This window comes from Alligator mississippiensis, chromosome 8 (assembly GCF_030867095.1).
Source record: "Alligator mississippiensis isolate rAllMis1 chromosome 8, rAllMis1, whole genome shotgun sequence".
NCBI lineage: Eukaryota > Metazoa > Chordata > Crocodylia > Alligatoridae > Alligator > Alligator mississippiensis.
This window is the reverse complement of record NC_081831.1, coordinates 80,503,446-80,530,622: the sequence shown is the minus strand read 5'-3', so window position 1 is coordinate 80,530,622 and position 27,177 is coordinate 80,503,446. Positions and strand designations below refer to the sequence as shown.

General features: G+C 46.8%; 1 long non-coding RNA gene across 1 annotated transcript; it reads right to left on the bottom strand.

Annotated features, from left to right (window-relative positions):
• Positions 1 to 17,599: 17,599 nt before the first annotated feature.
• On the bottom strand, positions 17,600 to 26,526 carry LOC132252181 (uncharacterized). Its single transcript, XR_009464034.1, has 2 exons — positions 23,376 to 26,526; positions 17,600 to 22,698 (listed from the first exon to the last, which is right to left on the bottom strand). It is a non-coding gene; the product is annotated as an uncharacterized LOC132252181 (long non-coding RNA).
• Positions 26,527 to 27,177: the final 651 nt, after the last annotated feature.

Genomic DNA, 27,177 nt, shown 5'->3' with positions numbered 1-27,177 from the left:
TTCCCCCTCCCGTCCCTTCGGATTATGACCCTGGAGCTGGAAGAAATGCATTAGATCAGTAATCTCTCATCCTGTTTTTTGTCCCCCCACTACCCTCCTTTCCCTGGGGTCAGATCCTGAAAAGTAACGAGTCCTAACATTTAATAGCTGTGTGTATTCCAACAGTAAACTGGAAACGGCACCTGGAATAGCACGTGGCGGCGCAGATCACCGCTCGAAGGACTCTGGTTATGCCTAGACAGTGTGCAGGGTCTTGGGCTAGCCCACTGCACACCCAGGCAAGCTCTCCCTTGCCTCAACGAATGTCAAAGCTTTACACACGCAACGTGCGTGTGCGAGTTTAGGAACCAAACGCCACCTTCTGTTTGGAAACAAAGGAAATGATACAAAAAAAACCAGTCCAAATTCAACCCACTCACTTTTGTCATGTAATAATTAACCCTAAAAAAAAAAAAAATCCACAGTCTCAGTAGAGCAGGGCGCCAAAATGTGGACTCCTTAAACAGCGGTGTGGCACTCTCCTGGTCTTAGTAAACACAGAGAGGAAAAAATAATAAGGTTCCCCTAGGTCTCAGACACCAGTAACACAGCAAATGAACGCCCATTCCCATCCTGAAACGAAGGGCAAGTTCTTCTCCATACACCAGTGCACTCCGCTCTGCTCCAGGCCTCCACCAAGGATTAACAGGGTACAGGAGCATCATGCTCTGGAGAAGGTCTGAAGCATCAAGAATTGCTACGAACATGGCTATACCTTAAGTAATAACATTTACAAACAAAGGGATCTGTAGTCTTCATTTCCTGTCATCTCCCGCAGAGAGATGTGTATTATTAACATTTCTTTTTTCTTCTTCTTCTTTTTTTTGCCCTTTTCTTTCCTCTCCAAAGTATTTCCCATCCTACAAGTGTGCTTGCAAAATGACCACGGTCGTATTCAAGAACCAGCAATGCTTGGGCGTTCTCCAAAAGGCTGATATTAATCTTCACAAGCCTCAAAAGGATTCTTTGTACATGAAGTTCCTTTAAAAAAAATAAAATAAAATAAAGGAGAAAGAAAGAACAAAAGAAAAATAGGACTCGCAGGTTATGAAGTTGCTTTATGTGGCTTGTCCTTTCACTGCAGCAAGGCACGGCTTTGAAAATTCATTGTTTGGTCTTTATAACATCAAGCAGTTTGTCTTTTTTTCCCCCACCAATATCACAGAAGATGTAATAATAAACGTGGGACAAAAAGAACCATCACCACACGTATCTACAGCTAGAGATATTCTGAGCTCGGCAGCCTTTTTATTTAAAATGTTATCTATTAGGTTAATTAATCTTGCTTGCAACAGGACGGACTGATAAGAACAAGCTGAATGTCAACACGAGAGCACAGATCTTTGCCCTGGGAAGTGACATTAGCAGAGCATTTTTTGCTATCCAAGTATCGCATACCTGAAGGCCCCTCTAAAAATCAGTAAGAGGGGAGTCAGGTCTTCATTTTCTAACCCTATGCAGCCAGCAAGGCCCCCCGCCACAGCTGACTTGGTCAAGTTCTGCTTGGAGGGTAGAGGCATCTTGTCATTAGAGAGAAAAAAGGAAATCTGGACTAGGCTAAAAACTCTGCTAATTAATTTCAGTGGGATTGCAACCACCAGCCAGAGCCTCCCCGACCAGAATGCAGCTCAGCGCTAAGAACCGCTCAACAGGCACGTGCATGCAAGACGCAGAGCCTGGCATCTGCCCTCGTGGCCTCACATCACTCCCCAGGAACGGGCCGGTTTCTAATAGCGGGGCATGACAGCTGCCCAGAGAGCAAGCAGATGGACATGCAGCCTGTCGCTTCGTGGCCCCTCGGGCAGCTGCATTCAGACCCTGCTCCCCGCTGCACCGTGGTTTCTCTTTTGAGCCGGGGTGCATTTGACACTTGGTCCTCGGGCATGTGTGTGGATGACAGGGAAGGGACAGCTCGCCTGGATCCCGTCATGGTAAGAAACAATAGGCAGAGCCTACTGTTGCAGCTCAACAGCACAAGCAGGATGGACAGGGAGTGGCGAGAACATCTCCTGGCACACGTATCCATATTGGTGCTGCTTTCCAGAGAGCTCCCGGGAGGTCAGAAATGCCATGGGAGATTTACAAGTCGAGACTCTTTGTATTTGACTCTGTAATATCGGTGTCAGAGGATGTCGTCCACATTTAATTGGGACCTAATGAGCTACCTTCTATCTGAAACGCAAATTTGCATCCCAGGGATCATTTCATATTGTTCCCTGCACAAACTGTGTTTTTCCAAACCCCTGCTCCCACGTCTGGTGGCAACGCGTCGCACAGGACAGTGCCGTCCTGCCAAGATACGCTCCCCCATTAGAAACACGTGGCAACTCTGCGAGTCTTCCTGTAGGAAACCGAGGGTTATCAGTCTGCTGAACTTGTTTCCAGGTACACACCGGTTTCCCAGCACCTTTGGGGGGCAATGTTTCCATATTTGACATGCTCTTAGCTGAAGGAAGGCCTCAACCGCACATACCCAGCTCACACTGGGCTCTGCAGAAGTCATGAGCATGCATGCGATATAGGGACAATGCCAGAGCCAAGCTTTTGCACCGTGTCTGGAAAGCACTCCGTTAGCGCAAAGATCAGGGGAAGTATAAGGTAACATTATACTTCCCCTGAAGTACAATGTTACCTTATACCATAGAAGAGGCAGCTTAACATGCCAAATGCCGTTTTAAGAAATAAAGCCACGAGATGCTTTTGAAGAGTTCAGCCCTGGACACCAGCTGCCCAAGCTGGCTGTCAGCTCAGAGCTGACGTCCACCTGAAGGCGCGGCTTTGATGTCGAGCAAAATCGTGGCCCAGCTGAGGTCAACCCAAACGGTCTCCATCTACACCTGGGTAGCCAGGGCTTCACTGAAGAAGCACGGCGCCAGCCAACCCACTAACAAGAGTCCTCCCCTCGCATGCGCCTCCCTCAGCTATGCCGAGACTTTGTTTTATACATTAAGATCTCAGGCAGCAGATTCAAAAGATATTACCAATCCAATCACCACACTGGCAGGGAACTCGCGGCATCGGGCTATCCGGCAGCAATGTAATCGTGCCCAATTTCAAGTAAGCTCCGAGAACAGCGCAGCGGCGCCTGCGACACGGGCGCCAATGCAAAAGCAGTTCCAGGCGTTTGTTCCACCACAACTTCATTTCCATGCATGCTGTTACAGGATTATATATTTTACAAGGAATCAATTTCTCCAGGGAACAAGTAATAATAGCAATGTTGGGGGGTATTTTCCTTGCCAAAATTATTGGAAACTTCAAGCCGCTCTCGCATTAAATTTTTTTTGTCTGTTAAATGCAGAAGGTATTTTCCAAGGTGTTTTTTCCCCCCTTTGAAGGGTTGTTTTAAGCGGCTAATATTAATAGGAATTAAAAACAACAAAATTTTGAATAGTTTTGTTCTGTTTGCAGCAACCGGTGTGCGCGGTGGTCTACCAGCTTCCCAATAATGTCTGGCTTCATAGGACTCCATTGAGAAAAGCCTAGTTGTGTTGCCACCTGCTACTTCCAGCTGTCACCACTGCTAACATGCGTGTTTAGCAAAGTGACAGGCGGGGCTGGAATTAAGGATAAAATCTTGGATCTCCAAAGCAAACAGCGCTTAGCATAACTTCAGCTGCTCTGCAAAGAGTGCTGCAAAACTTTGGGGTTGGTTTTTTCCCCCCTTTCTCCAGATGTGGTTCCCAAACCCCAGCAAGCACTACCAATAGTTTACCTTAGTAAATCTATAGGAGGGATGAGTTGAGCAAGAAAACAAATTATCTTGAGAGAGAAATAACTTTTCTACCCCTACTGGAGAGCTGCATGCTATGCCAACTCGGTGGTTATATTGAACTCCCTGATCATTCTCTCTTCCTATTATTCTACCCAGTGGATCTCACAAAAAGGAGGGGGGAAAAAAAAAACAAACAAAAAAAAATCAAAATCAAAAGCAGTCGGTGAAACCACTTATTTCCACAGTAGCAAAAACGCATCAATCCAAAAATGCCTCAAGATGTTAGCAATTAAAAAGAATTATCATTCAATATAACTATGCGGGTGGGGGGGGAACCTTTTAAAAAACTGAAGGGCTTTGGAAAGGATGCAATGAACAGAAAGCGTCACCGAGCACCATCAGAAGCAAGGTGCTGGCTTCTCCTCTCGTTCACACCAGTATCGCTTCACTGGTGCTCGTGGAACAACTCTGGGTAGACCCGAGCGCAAAGCATTACTCAAATGAAGCCAAGGAAGGCGCCTTGGTATAAAACAGAGACAAGGATCAGGCCCAAGTGACCCGGTGCTGAGAGCAGGGCCGAGGAATAAGCAAATACTGAAACAAGGAGCCAGGTTAGTCGGGTCTCTTCCCCACCTCGATGTTGCAGGGACCCTGCGCAAGGCGCCTCTCAGCCATCATCTGCAAGATCCTGCCTGAACTGAAATCACTGGAAAAAACTCCCACCAACTTAAAAAGGGTGTCCCCATAGACTGGAAAAATGTAATCGTCTTTCAGAAAAAAATAGAGCCGACAGACTTAGAACAAGTAGACTCGGATGATCTCCGATTAGCAAAGGAGGTGCTGCAGGCACAGGTCTAGCACAAGTAGAAAGACTGACAGTCAGAAAAACCATCCTCCTCCTGGGCGAATCTTTGGCTCTTCTTCCCAGCAGCCCCACACACTCCTGCCAAAAGATATAAGAGGGAAGGCAAACTAGGTCACTTTTTATAAGCTGTTGCTCCAGGTCGAGATCGAGCCAACCGCCGTAGTTGTGAGACCAGGGACACCTCGACTCCAGAGCCGCAGCAGCTGCGTGCCTAGCAGCCACAATTAAGTGTTCTTGTTCTCCTGTCCTGTTTCCACGGAAAGCCAGGGATGCGCTGCTCCAAAGCAGTTGGCGACGGAGAAGAGGACGGGTGCGGAGCAGAGAGGGCAACTTCTCACACGCACCATTTTCTGTACCAGCAGAGCAAACCAGGGGAGGAGGAGGAACAAAGACGAACGGTCGAGGAGGTCATTGCTTGTAGGAGCACCACAAATGGTTCGTCTAAGCCAGCGAGTCTCAAGCAGGGTGCCTTAAGATCCTTTCAGGGATGCCACGCAATGTTAAATGCTGGGAGGTGGGCACACACAATTCACGAGAAACCCGGGGATTTCAAATAGGAACCCATAACGTTCAACCCATTCTGCTCTGCTGGGGGCTTGGAGTTCTTTGCAACAGGTAAGTTGCTCTTTTTTTTTTTTTGGTAGTCAAAAAAACAAGCGTCTAAAAAGGTTGGGACCTGCTGGCTTAAGCAAAAGGCTAACAGAGCAAGAGGATGATGGTGAAACATTGTCTTTAGCCTACAACATTGTACCACGGATCTGCTCCCACCTGTATCCTCAGCTGAGAGCACAACTGTGCTGCTGTGTTACTGTGCTCCGCCCCACGGGTGTTGGTGCACGGACAGTGCAAACACCGAAACCTCATGCTTCCAGCCAGTCCTGTTGCGAATGCAGACCCCAGACTGCCACAGACCCCAAACTGCAAGTGCCATCCTCACTAGCTACAAACCAGCCATGTGGAGCCAAGAATAGCTATATGCATAGTACTATAGCTAACCTTTCAAATCACTTGGGCAGCGACCTTTTCTATCCTTCCACATGCACAGGCACTGAAAAACTCCCTTCAAGGCCAGATGATGAACCTGCAGTTCACAAAAGCGAGCAACTCAAATGACTGTCTCAAGCCCAAGGTCTGAAGTTACACTCAACCACATTACCAGAGTGTGTGATCATGCCCCCAAGGTGCAGGGCTCGACAAAGCTTATTCTACAGTTAATAACTCTCCCATTGACTTCAATGAATTTTGGAGCAAACCCCTCGAGAAAGAAACAGCAATAAGACATATTAATCCTTTGCAGAGCTAAAATCAAGCTACTATAGCATGAGCTCTTGTACACAACATGCTTAAAGGGGTAAAGATTCAGTGTGGCTTTGTTTTACCTTGCATCGAAACATGAGACTAGGAGTCGTAGTAGAGATGATATCTTTTATTAGACCAACAAGATTTTTGCAAAAATCTAAAAGATATCATCTCTACAACGAGTCCTGATTGCCTTTTCCTCTAGACCAATACAGCTACAACCTGGATACCTGAGACTCGGAGTGGCACCTTTGTGCATCCCACTACATATCAGCTAGGAAGTGACCTCCTTGGCATGACCAGACTTCCAAGGTTGCGAGGATTAATGCAGTGAAGAACTGCCTAGGTATGGGTGGGTTAGTGATATCAAGTGCCAGCTGACGCAGTTCAAAAACATGCAGCTTCTTTCCAGAGTTTAGTGGGACCGACACAACACCTTGTGGGGCACTGGTAATGGTTTCCTGGAGCAGCTCTGCCCAAGTTTGCTGCCACCCCCTCCTGCGATTTCATGGCAAACTTCAGATCTGACTGCGCCAGGCCCAGAGGCAAAGGCAGGACATAATCAGATGCCACAAGCCAAATCAGTAAGTTCCTGGCCCTCCTTCTCCGGGTTACAGAACCAGGTGGGATAACATTAACCAGCTCTCAGCAGGCAGGCAGAGGAGGGCTGAGCTCTGCAAGGTGCATGGATTTTTTTTCCCTTGCTCTCAAACTCTTTATTTCGAGTTCCTGCTAGCTCCAAAACTGCATGCAAGCCGCCTGGATCATAAAGCATGGAACACACTTACTAGCCTTGTGCCAAGACATCGGGACTATTTGATCCCATGCCAATAGCATTTGACTTGAGAAAACAGCCGGCGGCCCCAACACTGCTCCTAGGTGGGTTATGGGGAACGCTTCCCCTTACCCTCTTAGCAACACACCTGGCTTCTGCCACTGCAATCCACATGACTTTTGTTTCAGAGACCTGCGTGGGGAGTCCAGGATCAAGACCTCAGGGATCCAGGGATCTCATTTTGCTTTCATGAGGTTACATCAAGAGGACCTGAGCTGGACTGAGGACGGGGCATGAAAATGCCATGCAGAACATGCATTTTCCTCTGCAAGGATCAAGACCACGATGTACTGACACAGCAAACAGGAATGAGGGGCACGGGCACAGCAAACCAGCTCAGGTGGGACAGAGTGCACAGCAGAGAGATGCCAACCCCTCCATCCCAGGGAAAGAGCTCAGTCGCTCGCTAACAAGTCATCGATATTGGAAGCAGAAGCAGCTTGCCTTGCAGTTGAGCTTCCAGGAGCAGGACTAGCAAGGGTCTAACATGGGGACAGGACCAGTCTATAGAAAAGAGTCTTTGTCCCTAACTGGGATACTTAATTAATACAAAGGCTCCAGCTATGTATGACCAAAGTACTACGATGTGACAGGGCCTCCATTCCCAGGGATGCCACCACTTTCACTCACCATCAATATTATTTCCCTTTATGGATGATAGGGCAGAAGCATTCAAACCAGCTCTGGTTTCAGCTGTACAGCCAGGAGGGGAGCCAGCAAATTTTCTGAAAACCCTCCCTGCGCCAAGGACGGGACCCACAGTGCAGCGCTGCGTGTTGAATTGCCCGGCCCATTTCTGATCCCACCTGTGCTTCAAGGTCAGTGGAGATCCCCTGGGCCCAAACCCCCCGTTATCTGGGATCCTCACTTACTCATCTGCAAAGCAAGTGCAAAATGCTGCCCAAGTTTCCCTGGGGAAAATGCACATTCTGCAAGGCAGAAACTCAGCCCCCCCGCAATCCAGCTCAGGTCCTCCAGATTTACCCGCAAGCAAGCAAAATGAGAATTGGGACCAAGTAACTCTGCGCTGTGTTGGCTGCAGATCCCTTGGGACAGGGGCAGTCATCTCCCTGCTCGCACATCGCCCCGATTCCACCTTATTTGTACCGAATACACAGAAGAGACACTCTGCATGCATCTCAGCCTGCTTCCAAGTGAGCTACCAAGAAAGCAAAGCAAAAATCCCACTTCAAAGCCAATTCTAAGCAACAGTAAAAAACTCTCAGGGTTGCTCTATGCATCCACAAGAATATGCTCAATACTTGGCCAGTGTGATTTTTGTCAGCAAGCTATGCAATTAAGCTACAGCAGTTTAAGGGCACTATTTATTTACACAAGGTGAAAGCTCTCTACCTAAAGAAAAAAAGCTGGGCTGAAAACTGTTCACGACCCCAGGAAAATTCAATATTGCAAGGCCTTTTTCCAGCCTCGCATCAGAATTAAGTAAAAAGAGATCCCACACACATACGCAAACCAAAAAACCTGGACTGGGTCAATCAAGATGCATCGTTTTGAAATATTTCCTTTTCATTTTGACCCCCTCTTAAAAGTTTTCCCCCCCAGCACTAACACAGAAATAACACTTAAACAGCAACATAAGAGGCAACAAAAGAGAACTTTTCTATTTAGGAGTGTGCCTAAACAGAACTCTTTTTCAAACCAGAGCTTTTTTCATCATGTCCCCAAAATTGCTTTCCAATTTCCCCATCACTGAAACCAGCCCTTTCTTCTCAAGAAATTTGATTTCAATAAAATCAGCATTTTCCTGCCAGAAAACACCAAGTTGGAGGGCTCCCATACTGGGCGATGGGGAGCCCTGGAAAGCATCTGGGATGCTGGCAGGTGGGCCGATCACGGGAGCCCAGGCTCCGAATTGCTGGAGGAAGCAGGAACCAGAAACCAAACCAGAAGCTAAACAACAAAGCTCCACGACTTTCTTCAGCCAACGTGGCAGGCGCCCTGTGCAGGCCAGAGAGCAGTTCGGCAAGGTCTGACTAGAGGGAACAAGATGCCCAAGGTAGAGAACGGGATGCTCTTACTTGTAACCGATTGCATGACGACACCAGAGCCAGGTACCACCAAGGTTACTCAGACAACGTTCCCGCTTGGGTGCAAACAGGAGCTCTCGCTAAGCAAGGGTAGCTGGGTACCTTAATTTTGCACGCCGAACTCCAGACACCCCTAAGAAGCCAGATTTTCCGCTCCCATGAGGCAAGTCATTTAAGGCGTCTCAACTTGGATATTCAAACCCCAACCTCACTTGCAAGCCCTGGCTCAGACATGCATTAAAAACCCCTGACGACTGCAGAACCGTGGTCTGTAGCTCTGGTCTCTAAGGCACACGCGCCTCAAGTCAAGTCCTAGTGACGGAGTGGCTTATGTTGGGATGAATATTTTGTGTGTCTGCAGTTTCAAACCACTGTAAAAGGCAAGAGATGTATTCAAGTTTTTGGATGGCAGAGCACTGGGGACACCCATCCTCACCTGGCAGCTGACTCAGTCTCAGCAATGGATTGGGACATCTGTTTTATTATGGCCAGTGCCATTCCTGCCCTTTTCCCCCACAAGATTAAGAGGCATTTGGTTAGCTTCCTCACCTTCGACAGCTATCGTGTCATCCAGCCCTTGAGACTTGAGGATTTAGCTTGCACTTCTTGGCTATTCTGACAGCCCATGAGCAGATGCCTGGCTCTATATATCATCAGACTGCGAGCTGGGGGGTTTTCTCTGCACTCTAGGATGTGCCCTGTCTGTTCAACAGAAACAAGCAGGATTTGGGATTGCTCCAAAAACGCAACTTTTTCAATCATTTCTCTTTTGTTTCCATCCAGAGACCGCAGCCCAGATGTGTACCCTGTTATGCAAGGTGCTGCACAAACCCAGGAGGCAGCGACGACAGCCTCTCTCCTGAATCACTTACAGCTGGAGAATGGAGATGCAGGAAGAGCAAATGACTTGCTCCAGGGTCTCCACAGCAATATCTGCAGTTCAGCCCAGATCTCCTGGGCCTCAGGTGCATGTACGACAAGATGGTTCATTTGCACCTGAAGCCTCATTTTTTTCAGTCCTTGAACCTTGTCAGAGGGTGTCTGTTGGCTACTCTCATAAGGCAGACATGCCATTTGGGGAAACCAGTCTCCACCTGCACTTTGACTGCTATTGCTCACCAACAAAGCTTTCATCCCAGAAAGGAGGATGGAAAAATAGACAGGTCAGGTCCCAAACACTTCTTCTCTTAACTCTTAGTACCAAATTCACCTGGGGCACAAGGAGATGCAGGTCCCATTAGCATCCTTGTGCAAAAAAATAAATAAAAATCAATGGAAACTTCATCTACTTTAACAAGAGTTTGGCTTTAAGAGTGAAAAACCTGGGGAAAAAAAGTAAACCGATAACTGTGCACAGACTGAAAAGCTGAAGGCAAGAACTGGGAAGGAATCAATAGACCTGCGCGCGCTAGTCCCACAGCCAGGATGAAGGATTATGGACCCTACAAGCCATTGCCCCATGCAGAGGACAAGTGCTTAAAAAGAAGGACTTCCCTAGCTGTATTATCAATCTATGCCACCCTCCGGGCCACACTAATAGAGACAGATTAGAAGCGCTTGCATGAAATCCAGGTGCAAATATGGGAAGTTCTGCCGATTTTGCAGCATTGCAGCTCTTTGGAACGGATGGACCGGGCAGTGACAGAGCAAGAGGGGATCAATATGCAAGCGGAGGGGAAGTCATTGGCAATGCAAAGTTTAGACTAGCAAGAAGAGAAACACGCAGGAAGCAGCCGATCAGTCGCTGCTGGGATGAAGAGACAAAAGCAAGTGACAACAGGTAGAGAAGGCATGGAAATGAGTAAGACAGCCCTAGACCCCTATTATATTAGTAAAGCTTCTAGTTTATTTAAACTAGAGAAAAATGCATTGTTTTATACGTGATGCACCTCACCGCCCACATCCTGCTTTCCAAAATTCCAGTTCTGCCCATTTATATGACAATCACTGTACAAGCTGCATGGGTATTGGGGTTTTCCCCTTTTAATAATAAAGAAGGAAGGAGGTAATTATCCAAAGGGCAAACAGAAAGGAAGTTTCTAAAGGGCTGCGAAAAACCAGTGGGCAGCAGCTCAGCCTAGACCTGCCTGATGGGCATTAGAAATGCCTGTGTGAAGTTCAGGTGCAAACATGGGAAGCTCTGCTGATTTTGCAGCACTGCAGCTCTTGACTCGTCTCCCAGGCCTTAGACTTTTCGGAGGAATTGCCCAAAGGGGTGGGTGAATCGCCTTACCCGGCAGATGCAAGCTGTGTTCAGGATACCGCACCCCGGCTATGGGTCCATGAACACAGAATCGCGTTTTTCCTCCCAACTGCCGAGGTCTGCACTGAGCAAACACACAGCGCCTGCTTTCCTGGAGGCTGACTGGACTGATGTCCTTCCTTATCCAAATCCAAAACCAGAAGGCATTCAGACTGAAAGCACATGGCTGCCACATGTGTCAGAGGTAGGGACCTGCCGTGTGATGTTGCACGTGTAATGCACGAGTCCTCACAGGATCCTCAAGAGCTCTTCTTCGTTGTGCGACGGAGAGATGGCCGACTCAGCTCCGCGATACCCTGCTGGAAGGAGAAGAAAGTGTGCACCACCTTGAGATATCAGGAATGACTTAAAATGGAGAGGAAGGGACCCATTCACACAGGCCAATGTGTTAACTGACCTCTAAAGAGTCCTGCGGCAAGTCCAGTGAAATTCAGTGACCCTGCAGGCTCGATGCATGAAGAGGGAGTAAAGTTAACGGGACGGGAAAAGCCTCCTGAGGTTTTCTGACTTCAAAGGACCGCTTACATCAGAAAGGAAGCCGCTCCCAAACATTGCTACCCGCAGCAGCCTCCAAAGCGTCTGTTTGACCAAGTTTGACTAGCCAACGGTGAAGGAAAGGGGACCCCCAAGCGCTTTTAGAGGCTGTGCGTGATCATCCCTCAACCACCAGACGAGGTAACGGAGCTGAAACTCCCATAAATCCCCTGCCAGGGAAGTCTGCTGATGAAATTGTGTGCAGACCTGCCCAATAAAGCATGATGGATTTTGCCTGCGCTCCCTCCTCATCTTTGCGCTCCTCGCCCCAGAGACAGGACTATGAATACATCCCGAACTGTAACCTAGTCGGTGTCTTGGCTCCTCGATGATCCTGGTGACTCAAAATCACTCTCTTCTGGCACCGTAGCACGTGTTAACAGCCAGCGGAGGGTGGATGAGGGGGGTGGGAATAAAGCACCAGAAGCAAATGCTAACAGAAGACTAGATGATCCTCACTTTTATGCATGCAGCAAAGGTGCAAGGAGCTTCACACCCACCCACGCAGCTCTAAGGAGGTCATGTGCAGCCTCAGTCCTTGGGCTCCCGGCACACGACTAACAGGCTCCAGTGCCAATAGAGACTCCATGGGGATGAGGGACATGAAGAATTGAGGCCTCTTCTCATCCCCCCTCAAAGCCCACTGCAAGCAATACCAGCCTCTCCGCCCTCTTTGACAGGATTCAAACCAGGCTGCAAGTGAAGGGACAATCTTATGGAGAGCACCACGCCGTCATGTCCTCGTGTCACTCGCTTGGTTTTAACGGAGGACAATCCTGCCTAGCAGGGGAGCGTGCAAAAGTCAGCAAGGTGCACTACAGCATATAGCTGGAACATCTTTGCCGCAAAAGGGGGCGAGACCCCTCGGGACCGGGAGAACGGCTGGTTTGGCAGCTTCACCAGGTGAGAATTGGCAAGGTGCTGCCACACTGAAAAAAAGCACTTAGGGGAAGAGGGTACAGCTACTACCTCGTTTCTGCACAGCATTACCTTTGGTCAGTGCAAAAAAAAAGAAAAACACAGTGATCACCTATGCCATGATTAAGTGAATGCATAAGCAGCATTCTTGCTCCATCAGATGCATTTCTTGTGCATGACTACCACAATTCAGGCAAACGTAGGAACCATACATCACCAAGAGTTATTATGTCACAGTCCTGGATTGCTTTTCTTTTTGGGTCATTACATCAGTCATATAACAACATAAACGAGCTGTTCAATGGCATAAGCATTCAAGCTATTACCGGTCTTTCTGCTAGAACAAATAAGCCAGATGACCCCGCTTCCAAGATCCTGGAAGCAAACTCCATGCAGCAATCTCTAGCATTAACTCTAGAAATTAAAGGGGATTACTTGTTTTATTTGGAAATAGCCTGCCCTCATGTGGCAAAAAGAAATAAGAAGACTGAGAAGAGACGCTGGCTTTTTGTCCAGGTGGATGTTGCATGCTTTGAAAGCTTGCAGCCATTGCAGAATACAGCCCAAGGTTTCTGACTGCACATCAGTAATGTTTTGGGGCAGAGAGAAGTCAGCTGGATTCCTCCAGTATTTAAGTCTTCTGACCTTCCCTGGGCTCTACGGGCTGGCCCAGTTCTGACAGAGGATACCCACGGCCATACAGCAGGGACTGCTGTCCTTGACCATCACAGCCATTCAGTAGCAGAAAGCAAATCAAACGAACAGAAAGCTACCCATAGAGTGGCCATCCTTTGCAAACCGGTAGCTTGGCCCTGATCCTGTGGACCCCCCTGACTAGGCCGGGGTGGGTAGCACCCAGCCCCTTCACAATAGCCAGCTTGCCTGCTCAAGGGGTGCCCACCTGTTTTCTAGCAGTAGTTTCTTCTTTCCTGTTTTTTGGTCCATGTACTGCCCTTTGTATAAGTTATGCACCTGGGCTTCTGGATCCTTCAAGGCTGTGTGCACTGAGGAAAGGCTTGAGGCTGGAGCGAAGCCAGGAGAGCTATGCCGACAAACCCCGCTAGTGAAGATGCAGCTTTGAGTGGCAGAAGGGTTTTTTTGATTGTATTAGTGTAGTACAGCAATTCTGAACTGGCCCTGGATGCTCTTCTTTACACCTGACCTGCAAGGGCAGCAGTGGGAGCAGGCCAGGCTGTGAAAAAGGAAGGGGGCAGATGCACTACTGAGAGAGTAACAGCAGTACCCCCTTCTCCAGCACCAGGTGTTAATGGTACTTTATCATTAACCCTGATCCTTCTGTAGAGGTGTTTCTGTGAAGGTCCCGCAGGGAGCTGTCTAGGGCCCAATGCAATATCTTTATTAAAGGCAAGAGGGTAAAATATATCTATATTGATCTTTAAAAACAGTGCTTGTAGAATCTGCAGGTGACAAAATTTGGCAGAGGAATAGAAAATAATAACGGGGATAGAGGAATTGCAGTGACCTGGATTGCTAGCAAGGTGAACTCATTTGAATCCACCTAAAATCAGGGGTGGGCAAAATGGCAGATCCAGCCAGAGGCCAGACTCCGTTTCCCGGCAGTCAGAGGCTGGTTTCCATAACTACTTCAGCACCGGTTGAAGGTTTCCATGGAGATGAGCCCCAGCAGCGCTGGCAGGGCACTGCTCCAGGGCTGGGATCTTGCAGTGGCGGCAGCATGGTCCAGAGCCAAGACAGAGGCATGATCTGCAATCGCTGCAGGCATGCCCTTGCTTGGGGTGTGCGAGAGGCAGACTGCAGCTCCACCCTGGCTCCGGACCATGCCGTCACCTCCACAAGACCCCAGCCCCAGAGCAGCACCTTGCCCACCTCTGCACATGGCCAGTGCTGCTGGGGACCGTCTCCATGGAAACCCTGGTCCCGCACTGTCACAGTGCCGCCGGTCCTGAGGTGTCCATAGAAACCAGCTGTACCGATGCTGGGAAACGGAGTCTGCTGCAGGCCTGATCTAGCCTGTGGGACGGACTCTGCCCACCCCGACTCAAATGCTATGCCATATAGCTAGAAACAGATAAAAGGAAGGCTGCGCTTACAAAAGCCAGTAGTCCAAAAATTCAGTACCACTGAAAAGGACTGGAGAGTACTGGCAGGTGCTCAAGCAGGACAGGAGCTGTCAGCATGGCAGCGTAGCTACAAAAAAGGGAATAATATCACATATGAACAGAAAGCCAGTACTACCTCTATATATGGCAGGAGCTAGACTATTACTGCCATATCCTATCCCACTCTGGTGTTTGCACACTATGAACCAACTGAAAAGGGTTCAGATAAGCAGCTTCCAGAACACTATGAAGTCTGGAAAACCTGCCTGACAGCGAGACTAAATTCCACCTCTATGTAGTTTAATCCAAGTGGAGTTAAGACATCATTTGATCACAGGCTACAAGCACCTACGTGAAGAAGAGCTTTCCAATAGCATATGGCTCTTATCTACGAGAGGGGCGGGGGGTGGAAAAAAAAAGACCTCACAAGATCCAATGGCTGGAAGCTGAAGCCAGATGAATTCAGACTGAAAAAAGGAAGGAGCATTATTTGAAAGTGCTCAACAGCATGGATCAATCATCAAAACAGCTTACCTAGAGTCAGCCTGAAGTCTTTAAAAGTAAGACTGGATATTTTTCTAGAAGATTAAATGAAACCCGGACAGAGGCAATGGAAAGGATGCAGAAGTGACTGCGATGAGGATTCTGGGCTGTTACGCGACAGGTTATATTCAGACAAGCACAACTGTCCCCCTCAGTCTTAAAATCTATGAATAATTAAAACCATGTTATTGTTGCATATCCGTGCCTGGCCTGGCCAGACTACTGGCACAGAAGAGGAGCATCCACCACCGTCCCAAAGCAAAGCGGCAGCCAGGAACGACAAGATGCTGCAGCCCGGCAAGGGGCATGGTAACACTTCTCAGGTGCACTTGTTCTTCCATCCATTCATGCCCAGTGCTCAGGCTCGACTCCAAACTCCTACCAGATTCAATCCATTCCATGCCAGGTGTATTCCTCTCCACCTTTAGTGCAACTACTATTAACATTGCGCTTCAACAGCACCTGGCAGTCCCTGCTACCATCACAGCCCCATTGCAGTAGATGCCATACACTCAGAGAGAGGCCACTCCACTCCTAGACACTTTATCATGTGAACAGACTACAGGGGAGGTAATTAAGTGGTTGGGATGGCACAAGAGTTTTACCCCATCTTCTCTGATCACCCTTGCATGCATGTGCAAGCTTGCACAGGCCATCTGCTTGCCCATAACTCAGTGCCATCCATGTCCTTTGCATCTGACCTCTCTCAGCTGACCCAGAAGGCCAGATGGGTGTCATTTCTCCTGACGGCTGGTGGTGCAAAGCACGAAGTGGAGCCCAACATCCATCTTCACAGCTCCTTTTGTTCCCTTTCTCTCTGTGGTTATCTGGGCTCATTTGCCACCCCTACACCTCTCCAACCTTTTCTGGCAAGCCCACTTCTTTTTAGCTGATTGAGTAGGACACACCATTAGCAAGACTCTGGCAGCTGACACGGTAGGTCTCTTTCCTTCGAACCCACTTTATTCCAAGCTTCCTTTGTCGATCCTGATGTCTACAGAATGAAGCCTCCACAACCATGCCCGACCTGCAGACATGTGCAGTTGGTAGAGTCTGCATAAATCAAGCTAAAAAAAACAAAATAAGCCAAAGACTCACTCTTACACACCTCACCAACAGTCCCTGGGCACAGCCTCCCACCAGTGACACAAGTAAATCCAGGTACACCTCAATTAAGGAGTAAATGCAATGAAGCATGCCTCAGGGGTCACCAGGGTGCAATTCAGGACAGCTTTAGCCCATTTACTCTTTCTTCCCACTGTCCACCACCAAAAAAAAAACACTTTAAAACAAACAAAAAAGTGCCCGTTAAACAACTCTGAATCAAATCCTATCCCCAATCAAGAATTTAGATGAGTTGTATTGGAATATCTGGTGCAGGCCAAAGGGCAAAATTTAACTTTCAAAAATGATCTGGACTCCAAGCAACGCTATCTTTTTAACACGGGATGAACACATCAAGATGCTCAGTATGTTTAAAAGATACAGGGAAACCACCATCATTTAATTTAAATTCCTCTTTCTTTAACAAAAGGGGGGAAAAAAACCCACCCTGGATGAAGTTACCATAACCTAGGGGCTTTCTCCAGCCACTCTCTGCCAGCCTGCTCCTTGCTGAAGTCCGGCTTTTAGACCACCCTCATCACCAAATAGCCAGATGGATGAAGCTTGCAGACCTGCCTCTTTGGGCCTTGCTGGGATCTCAACCTGCACCCGAGGAGTCTGAACACCCAAAAAACAGATCTTTTTTCTCCAGGTGACAACCCTTCCAACGGCTGGGATGTCATTTCCCCAGTAGAAATCACTGTACCCAGCTCTGCAATCTGGCCTTCACTCGAGCACATGCTCGCATTTGTTTTTATCTACTTGTCATCACCCTTTTAAAAAGAAGCCAGACATGTTTTATTGGGAGGGTCAAGCAAAACCGACTTCAGGAAAATGTCTGCACGTCAAAAAAAGATCCATTTAACAGGCCGGCTTACCACATTGCTCTCTAGTTACTGCCTCTCAGAGAAACTGCATCTTGAAGGACGATGTTCTGCTACCATAATACTCACAAATGTATATGCTTAAATGCATTTTCCATTATCCCTGATCTTCCCCCGGATTACATGTATGCCCACACACACACACATGCCATTTACAGGGGTGTAGGTTGTAGCTGTGCTGCTCTAAGGACATAGGCAGACAAGGCTCTTTGACAATATCTTTTACATCAGATTATATCTTTAGTTGGTCTAATAAAAGATATCAGATTCGCCCAAAGAACCTTGTCTGCCCATGTGCTATTTGCAAGCATTTATTATAATTCAACCAAATGATATCAAGCACATAGGCTCCAAAACTGGAACATTTTCAAAGCCCTGAACTTGTGTTGCAGAATGGAAACAAATTCATAAAGACATTAAAATGGGTCCGTTTTGGTTAGGGAATAAAAAGGCTTCAGATCAAAATGCACATTTCATGCTTAACAACCAGACATTTATTCACTAATTCAGGGTTTAGAATATGTAACACACACAAAAATAAGTTTCAATTGATATAAAACCCTCAGCAGCAGAATTAAAGGCAGCTTCTGTTTGAAGTTAGGAGGAAATGTTTTCTAGAGACAAGTTATCCTATAATTGCAGGTTCTCTCGTTTTTCCAAAGCATCTGCTACTGCCCTCTGCCAGTGACAGGAGAGAGAGTCCAGGCTAGAGACCGCCAGCTGATGCTTTGAAGAGGATTTCTTCCTTGGGGAAGACATCCGATTCCCTCTGCCATCACAGTACCCTGCAACTGGAAGTCTCGCCCACCACAATCACCAAAAAGTCGGGATTTTATCAAGTACTACCCCCCCGCCACCATCACCACACGTAGGAAGATTTAAAGTTTTTCCAGACTCCTTCATAATGTAAGAAATCTGACAAACAAATGAAATGATCTCAAAGTATTAATCTACTTCATCTCATACACAGCAATTTACAAAATATTAACGGTTTAATCTCCATAGGCACAGCTGGAGTGTGGCACGACGATGCCCTGTTACACAAAAAGAGCTGCCATCGTCTCCTTATACCATTCCTAATTTCACTGGTTTTAAATTAACTTTGTTCAAACAAGGCAAAAACTTGTAGTGAAGGTGAAGTACTTGCTGAGATTTCATGCTATTTTTGAGCTGAATGTTAAAAAAATAAAAAGTCTCAACTCCCCCCCTCCCCCAATGTAAAAGTGTTCCAAATTCAGCAGTTTATTGTACATTCGATGAGAAACAAAACTACTTCCAGGATATGAATCATCAAGGAGTTTAAGGAAGATGTAATCTCTTGTAAAGAAAGATTATTTATAGAGTTACCTTTTCACACGCTCCCACTGATACGAAACCAAAAGAAAAAACAAAAAAAAACCTAGCACACTTTTAAACCACCCCGTTCGGATTATTTTCAGAACGAGGGATGCAATTTAATTACAGCAGTCCTATCTTCTAGGGCTGGTCAAATGGACCCCCCCACACCTGTAAAAATATGAACAAAATAGAAATTGAGATTTGGATTAGGGGGCTGGGGCACAGGACTTGTGAGAAGCTGAGGGCACTGGGCTGATTTATTCTAGAGAAAAGACTGAGAAGGGACTTGATTAGCAAGCCTTTCAAGGGAGGCTGCAAAGAGGATGGAGCTGGGCTGGTCTCAGTGGGGGCAGATAACAGGACAAGGAGCAATGGGCTCAAGCTGCAGCAAGGGAAGTTGAGGTTGGATATTAGGAAAAGCTCTCTCCCTAGGAGGGTGGTGAAGCACTGGAGCAGGTTACCCAGGGAGGCGGTGCAGTCTCCATCCTTGGAGGCGTTGAAGACCCAGGTAGACAAAGCCTTGGCTGGGATGATGGAGTTGGGGTTGGCCCTGCTTGGAGCAGGGGGTTGGACTGGATGTGACCTCCTGAGGTCCCTTCAACCCCCCTTGTCTATGAGTCACTCATTTCTCCCAAAAAGTTGCATCTCTTTTGAAAAGAACTAAAACCAGAACAAGCCACTCACATACGTCTTCCCCCCACCCCCAAATTCAACCTAGAACAGAACTACGACGACGGTCTTCTGCATCGTTTCCGTTTCCCCACCTTTGTTCTCTTCTCCTTCCCAATCAAAATGAATTGAGAACGTTTTCATTCCATACAAATTGCCAGTCAAGAAGTTCCAAAAGACAAAGATTCATGAAAATTATTGCAACAAGTCAAAATTGCCCTTCTATTTAAACACACACACACACACACACACACACACACACACACACACACACACACCCTCCAGCCAGCTCTGCCTTAATTATACCCAATGCAATATTAGACCAGTAGTAAGAGCCAGGAAAGCCGTCTGGAGCAAAGCTTAGAGGTCCCCCAGCCTCCTCAGATCCCGGGCAGACTGAAACCCAGATCAGGTCTGCCGCTGAAGGAAAGCTTCCACAGATAAATGAGAAGATAAAGTCCACAACAGACTTGCACTAATAAAAACACCAAAATAAACAGATGACAATCTTCTGTACTGCTTCAAGAAAACTGTGTGATATCATAACTATTGTTGGGAGAGACCCTAAACAAACTTTTGAGCATAAAAAAAAACCCAAAAAGACTTTCCTCCAGTCTGGGGGGGCGTGGAAAGCAGACCCAGTCAAGCCCTCCGACATGCCTCCCAGGGAAGGGATTACAAGGGATGGATCACTTTAAACATGCCCTGTCCTTCCAGCATCTCCTACTTGCCACGGCTGTGAAGACAGCGACTAGATGGACCCTTGGTCCAACCCAGTATGAAGTTTCTATTCAAAAGCGAAAAAATGATTTTGTTTAACCCCATTATGCAGATGAAAATTATCACTGAGAGAAGAGTGTAGTTATATTCCCTAAACCACCCCAGACACACCACTACTGGTAAAACTTTGTCCTTTTTTACTCTGTGAACTGATGCATGCATATGACTTCCCTCTACCAAGGGAGATCCAAAACCCTCCGCCGCATCAGACACCCTTTACAAGATTTTTCCTTTGGTTCGCATGTAAGGAGCCCTGCTTCTTTGCAATGATAAATTTACCATCACTGCTTCTCCAGTCACAGTACCAGAGTAACACCTGAGAGTCCCAGACATGGCAACAGACTTGTTACAGTATAAATATATATTTAAAGTTGCATAATTGTTTTTCCAAAATAGCTGCCACTGCTTCAGAATCTCAACTGGGTTGTTAGATTCCTTGTCCTCGCCAACAGGGATTCCCATCATTATGCTGTTTTGGAGCCAAGGCCCCATTTGATGCCAATCAGCATTTCAATTACAAAGAAATCACTCTATTGCCCCTCTGTATTAGATGAATATAACTGCAATTTCCTGTGTCACGCTTGTTTTAAAGATGCATATAAAAACACATTTCTTTAGTGACTAACCTTTGTGTCACTGCTGGGAAATCATCATCATCCTGTGATTTAAGGTAGTAATTCCCTACATTTTGCAACACACTAGCACTTCCCTTGCAAAGGCAATAAGAGTTTATTATACGCAAAGGCCTCCATTGGGAGAAATGCCCAAACTAGCCAGCAACTAGTCAGAACAGAGATGAAATGAGAGAGAAAAGAAACAGGTAACGTAAGGAAGCAAGAGAACGACAAAAGTCCTGCAGACATTATTGCGATTTCAAATTGACAGCCCTTGTGCCACTTTGAAGGAACATAGCACAAGCGAGACAGGAATGCATGGACATATAATGCATAGTTGTTTCCTGAACAAATAGGTTTTAAAAGCTATGAGAAACAGATCTGGGCAACATGCGATTCAGCAACCAGGACAGAGATATGAGACCCTTACGTCAAGCAACTAAGTTGTGATTTCAATCGCCGTTCTGGAAGTCGGAGCCCGTTATTACAGGCAGACCATAATTACTTAGGACAAGGCAAATGAGGGAACGACGCGAGGTGAACTACGACCAATTAATAGGCTTCAATTCTTAAAGAAGTTTCCGTTGGAAAAAATAAAAGCTTAGCCAAGGTTAACCAAGTAATCAAGCCAAAATCATATTTAAAAGCAGTAATAGTATGGCAATAGATATTTAAAGTGTGGTTCAGAAATATTAACAACCTTTCTCTTGAACCAAGTCAAGTACTCTGTGCCTGGACTTGACAGATGAAGTGTAACCTAGGCTTGGGAAATAACTATTCATGTATCGTGGCAAAAAAAGCGTGGTGCGGTATCACCGTAAAGAACGGACGGTGAATGTTGAGGCCTCCCTACTGTCAGGCTTGCTGTTCATGTGCAGAAGCTGCCCAAAATAAATCCTTGCAGAGAAGTAAAGGCTAATTTATAAAACGTCTAGTGAAGTTTCTGGGCACCTGACTTCCTTCCCAAAGACAAAAACAAAAGAGACATCTTTCAAAACAGCCCACAGCTCCTCATTAAAGAGGGCAGCCAAGGATGCATATACATTACTAATGAAGAATTGCGCAGGTGAGATATTTCTGCTCAACAGCTTCGTACACAGACATGCGCAATGTACACTGAATGCTCGGTAATGACGGATTCCTTCTACTTCCACTGTACCGACACTACAGTGCTAGGTCTAAGCATTTCTCCTTGCCCCAGCGCTCCAGGCTGGCATCTCTACACTTCGCACCCACCCACGAAACCATGCACGCAAAGCCCTGAGGAGGCAGGGAAGCAGCATGATCCACACATTGCAGGCCTGAAAGCGGCACAGAGATTAAACAACTTGCCCTCCGTAACGTGGAGAGCTGGAGCAGCGCTGAGCATTTAAGCTTGGCCACTTTAATTGAAGGGCGGCTAGTTTTTTCATACAAACATAACCATTTTGGGTGAAGTTTGTATTTGTTTAAAGCCCATGTTTCACGGGTGTAACCCCTAGCGCCGATGCATTCGGACCAGCATGAAGCACCTTCCCATTACGGCACCAGTTTAAAGTACCTTCAGCCCAGTAAACCCGTCCATACAGAAGAGTGGGGAGGCAGCTCTACAGCTATTTAACCGTATCCCCGAAGTGACACAACTTGTGTTTACACAAGCTTTCAAGGACAAGGTCAACTTCCCTGTCTATCAGAGACACCAGCTTTTTGGCACAGCCTGGCTTGGGAAACAAATTATTCAACTTTAGGTTTCTTGCTTGCAATATAAGAACTGAATTCTTGATGTTCAGACAGTAGCTTGGATAGGATCCAGACCTCTTGGTTTCCATTTCCAATTTTAAAAGATGTTTACAAGAAGTTTATTCTGTACAAGTTTGGCTGCCTTCATAAAAACCCCATGACCCACAAGTCAACTTCACTGAGCACAGAAGAGCATCAAAAGCTACTGGATGCTGCTCTACACAAATTAGTAGACTTCAGATATCGTTACTGATATCATTTAACTCCATTTTGTCCTGCTGAGGCAACATCAGATTAAGCACAACGTCTAGCCCTCCAATGATTTTCATAGAAGTAAGGACCGCTTGTAAAGACCTGGGCAGACAGCAAAGCACGCTGCACGCTGCGCTGTTAGTATGGCTCAAAGTCAGTGCACACTTTTCGACTTCTGGAAATGGTCAGTGATTGCATCTGCAGGTAGAAAAAGGATTGCAGTCTGTCTGAAGAGGACACATTGCAAGTACAAGCTTATTGAAAACAAGGCAGCAGTCACTGCTGCTAAGCAGAGATTCCCCTCTTCTATACACACCGTTGTATTTGTCACCGGAAACAGCAGAAAAGGTGGAAAACCTTAACCAAGACAATGACTTGCCTCATCAGGATGCATTAAAGGAACAAGCATTGAGGAACGGCAGCATGGAAGCTCTACAGCTTCCGATTAAAAGGGCTCTGCTTGCTGACCTTTGTAAGTTTTTTGGTTTGTTTTTTAAAGAAAGGCGATGACAGTAGTAGACTGCATTTGACTTCAAAAGGCCTTTCCCTGCCACAAGGAATCCCAGGACCCCGCAAGCCTGGCCTATATCTCTGCTATTTAAACAGTTGACAAGAGCAACAAAGAACAGAGTGCAAGTCTCAGAAACACATACAAGTAGGGACTGTCCTGCCTCTGCTTGCTTCGAGAACTGCGGTCTAATCAAGTGACAGAAGTAGCGTGCGCAAGCCAGCAGTTTGCAATGGCTTCCTGCAACGGTCTAAGATTGCTCCTACTTTCTAATGCCTGACCCTATTAGGAACATCAGAAACATTTGACCAATTTTGTAAGCTTAAAACAATGGAAGGCAAGTAGGAAACTCCCCCGTACAAGTTACCTAAACTGCAGGCTTGCCATTTGGAACCCATTCGGTGGTTATGTATCAGGAAGTCAGACACCTACAACGTAAACAGATAGCTGTTACCATACGCACATCAATCGCTTCAGCAGCAATTTGCTGGACCAGTATTTCAAGCTGCAAGTCACCCAGATGAGATGGGCTGCTTTTTACTGGCAGAGCAGGATACTCAAAAGCCACGCACAGCTGGAGGCCCAACTTCTTTGCAAGCACCAGGACACAGTGCACTGGGACTGCAGGAATCAGGACTCGTGGTAGAGGTGATTTCTTTTCTTAGACCAACTAGATTTTTGCAAAAAAATTCTTTATTTGCAAGGGGTATTTTGAACTCACTGACAAGAGCCGCATGTAGTCTTGCTGCAACTACATGGGACAGCCATTCTGTTTCGTGGCAGGGCTGCTGCACCTGCAAGTGCTAGTTGCACCAAATCTCTCATTAAGTTTATTAATAGTGTTAGCAAAAGATTGGTGTCTCCTGTGCAGCAGCAGGCTGAGGACATGTCAGCATGTTAGCTAGCCTCCCTTTGCAGTACAAATACATCCCCACAGCTATCAGTTCAACAAACCAGAGAAGGAAGCATCTTGAGAGGAGCTAAAGATTTGCAAATCTGTCCACACTGCCAAAAAAGTCACGATTAGTAAACTTATATGGTCACTTCACTTGTTGACACTAGAAAAAAATTGAGCGTGCACGTTTTGAAGATAGCGAGGAATACATTTGCCCCGGTATCTGTGCGGCAGATTGAGAGCTCAGAAGTACCCTGCTTTGATTTATAGCAAGGAAGATTAAAAAGCCAAATCCAAGATGAGGGGCTGCAAAGTCCGGATTTCTCTGGCCGACGCAGTCACCATGTATTAAAGCTGTGGTAGCCATGCTCAAATTTAAGCAAGCCATTTCACAGATCTTATAAATCTCTCTCCCCACTTCTGCTTCCTTGTTCTGAACAGGCTGGGCCATCAGGCACTTTCAGGCCTGGACTAAACAATGGATTTGGAGGCACCCCTCAAATTTGTGGGCATTCAACTGGAAACCCGTCCTTCTAGAAAGAGGGGCCAGATCTTAAAAGGTTCTGGGTGAAACTTCTGTGCACAAAGAAAACCGGGATCCTAAAAGCTGCTCAGCTTCCCCCAGGCATTTAAATGGCTCCCGCACCGCCCCTTTTGACCTTAAGATCCCTGCACAGGCCTGAAAAGGCCATTACAGCACATCTGTGCAAGCCCCTCCATTTTGAGAGGGCTTAGCAAGCAGAGGTGCTGAGTATGGTAGACATGCTTCAGGATGAAGCACCCTCGAAATACAGCGGTGCCTGCCATTGAAACAAAGCTGGAAAGGGTGGTACCCCCCTGCTGCTCCCTACATTATAGCTTTGCAGCAAAAGCACATCCCCAGCCTGTGGGTGAGCCAAGGTACATCCCTTCCTTGGACCCGGAGGGTTTTCAAGCCCAAGCATCCCAGAAAAGCACCCAGCAGGCCAGTCTGCATGCAAACCACCCCGAGCTCCTAGGGAAGTTGGGCTACCGTGTGGAGGACATGCCTGGAGATTATATCCTGGAGGGAGCTGCCCCGGGAACCCTCACCCCCTGTTCTGCTCCCACAAAGGAGATCACAAGCACCCTTCTCCCCGCTTGGGACTTTGGCAGCAGTATCCAAGACTGTGATTCTCAACCAAGGTGCCAGGGCATCTCAAGATCCTTTTATAGGGGGTCACATATTAGGGGTGTTACAGTGTGTGGACACCTATGCACCATTTGCAAATATTAGTGGTGTTAGCAGCGCACTCTCCACAAGATACACTGGATTTCTATCACCTCTGGGTTTGTCGGAACAGCCTGACCCGGTGCAGGTCTTGCCGCGTTTGTTGCAACAGAAACGTAGTTCTGTTATTTTTCTATAGTCAAGAAATGAAAGCAAGCTAAAAGTTGGCATTTTGAGGGGCACCTCGAATCAACAAGGTTGAGAGCCGCTGCTCTAAGTCCATGTACCAGAATCTGCCTCTCCCCTTCCTCTGGCAGCTCTTCAACCAAAGAGCGAGGCATCAAATTCAAAGGGGAAAGCTGCAGAGAACTAGTCTTATTTTTGCTGCTACCCGATGCAACAGCACTTCCACTGGGTCATTTGCAAAGGACAAAAATGTGTTTTACTCAACTTTATTGACACGTCCACAACGCAGCCATTTACATTTCAGCATCAAGAGAGATTTCACCTCCTACAAAAAGTTTCGGCCTGAACCGTCTCTACCACATGGATTCCTAGGAGAGAATCCACCTTCAAGGTTTCTGAAATAAATACCCCCGGTAAAACGATGCTTCCCAAGGTCTCCCACAAGACCCCGGCCACTCTGCGCACTTGCAACCGTTTTCGTGCCCTTCCAAGTACTGACAAAAGCTACGTTGTCAGCGATGAAGGTCCTGCGGTTTACAGATGGATACCGTGCAATTTTTCTCCTTCTAAACTAATCAAAATTGCATCGTGATCCACCCGACAACAGCAAAACAAAGCATAACCACCCGGGCAACTTTAAGAGAGACCTGACGACAAGTCCTCCTTTCCTCCACAGGCCGGGACAAGTGCAATACTCTAAACATAGCTACAAGTAATGCAACAAATCCCCACCCATGGAGAAACCAGTGCAAAAGCCTTCAGTCATCTTCAGGTTTGTTGTTTGGGGGGGGGGGTATGCTCAGGGACTCATCGTCCACAACGGATTCACCACCACCACAGTCAGTTTTGCATGGATTTGCACAGCAATGGATATAAGCTGGGATGCAAACCTGCAAAACTGACTGTAAGCAGCACTGCTTTCTTCCAAGACACAGCCACCAGCCAACGATGCATTTTATCTGGCAGTACTGTAAGTGCCCACATTACAGTAGATCCAATACAAAAGCTACCTGCACTATGAGCACTTTGATACTGCTAGGACAAAAAAAAGGAAAAAACAAAACAAAAATAAAAACCAGCTCTCTGCCTTGAGCAAAGAGCCCTTGGAAAGAGGGTTGGCCATGCCAGGGCCTAGCTCCAGGCTGTTGCGTGCACCTGCGAGACGAACATGATGCACCTCGTGCCAGAAGGAGCATTTAGGGCAGTAGATTCTAAGCTACTTCACTAACTGCACTAGATGCACCTTAACACAAGGAACATTTGCAAAGCAGCAAAACAAACTCAGTTTTGGTTGCATCTGCACCAGATGACAAATCACTGATTGAATTGCCATGGTAATGCTAGAAGTGCTTATACTGCAGTAGATACCAAAACACTACCTGCACTGTAAGCACTTTTACACAACACAAGGCCCATCCACCAGAAAGAAGCTCTTTTACTTGAGGTCTTCTCCTTCCTCCGCATGGAACAGGCCGAGGACGCGTCTTGTTTCAAGACCAACGAACGTACCTGCCAAAACAAGAAAAAAAACAACACAAAAAAAACCAGATTAATAGATGCATAAAATATTCCCGAATTCAGCATTTATAAAAGTTATTCACGACTACAAGATTCGGCGCAATTGGTTTCGTTATTCAGGTGCAGATTCGAGTTTTTTTTTAAAAGTTCAGAAGCATCAATTAAAATTTTTTTTAAAAGGCCAAATTGTTTGGCCAGAATTTATTGCCATCGAAAGGAACAAAGCTCCTCATTTTAAGGGGGGTGTTGTTTTTTTTTTAATTCAAAAGTGGTTGAGAGAGAAAAACACCCCCCTCCCCAAAAAAAGGTGTCCGTCTGCTCTCCCGCATGGCGAGGGGAAGACACCCAACGCTGGATCGAATCGAATCGGGCCTCGTTTCC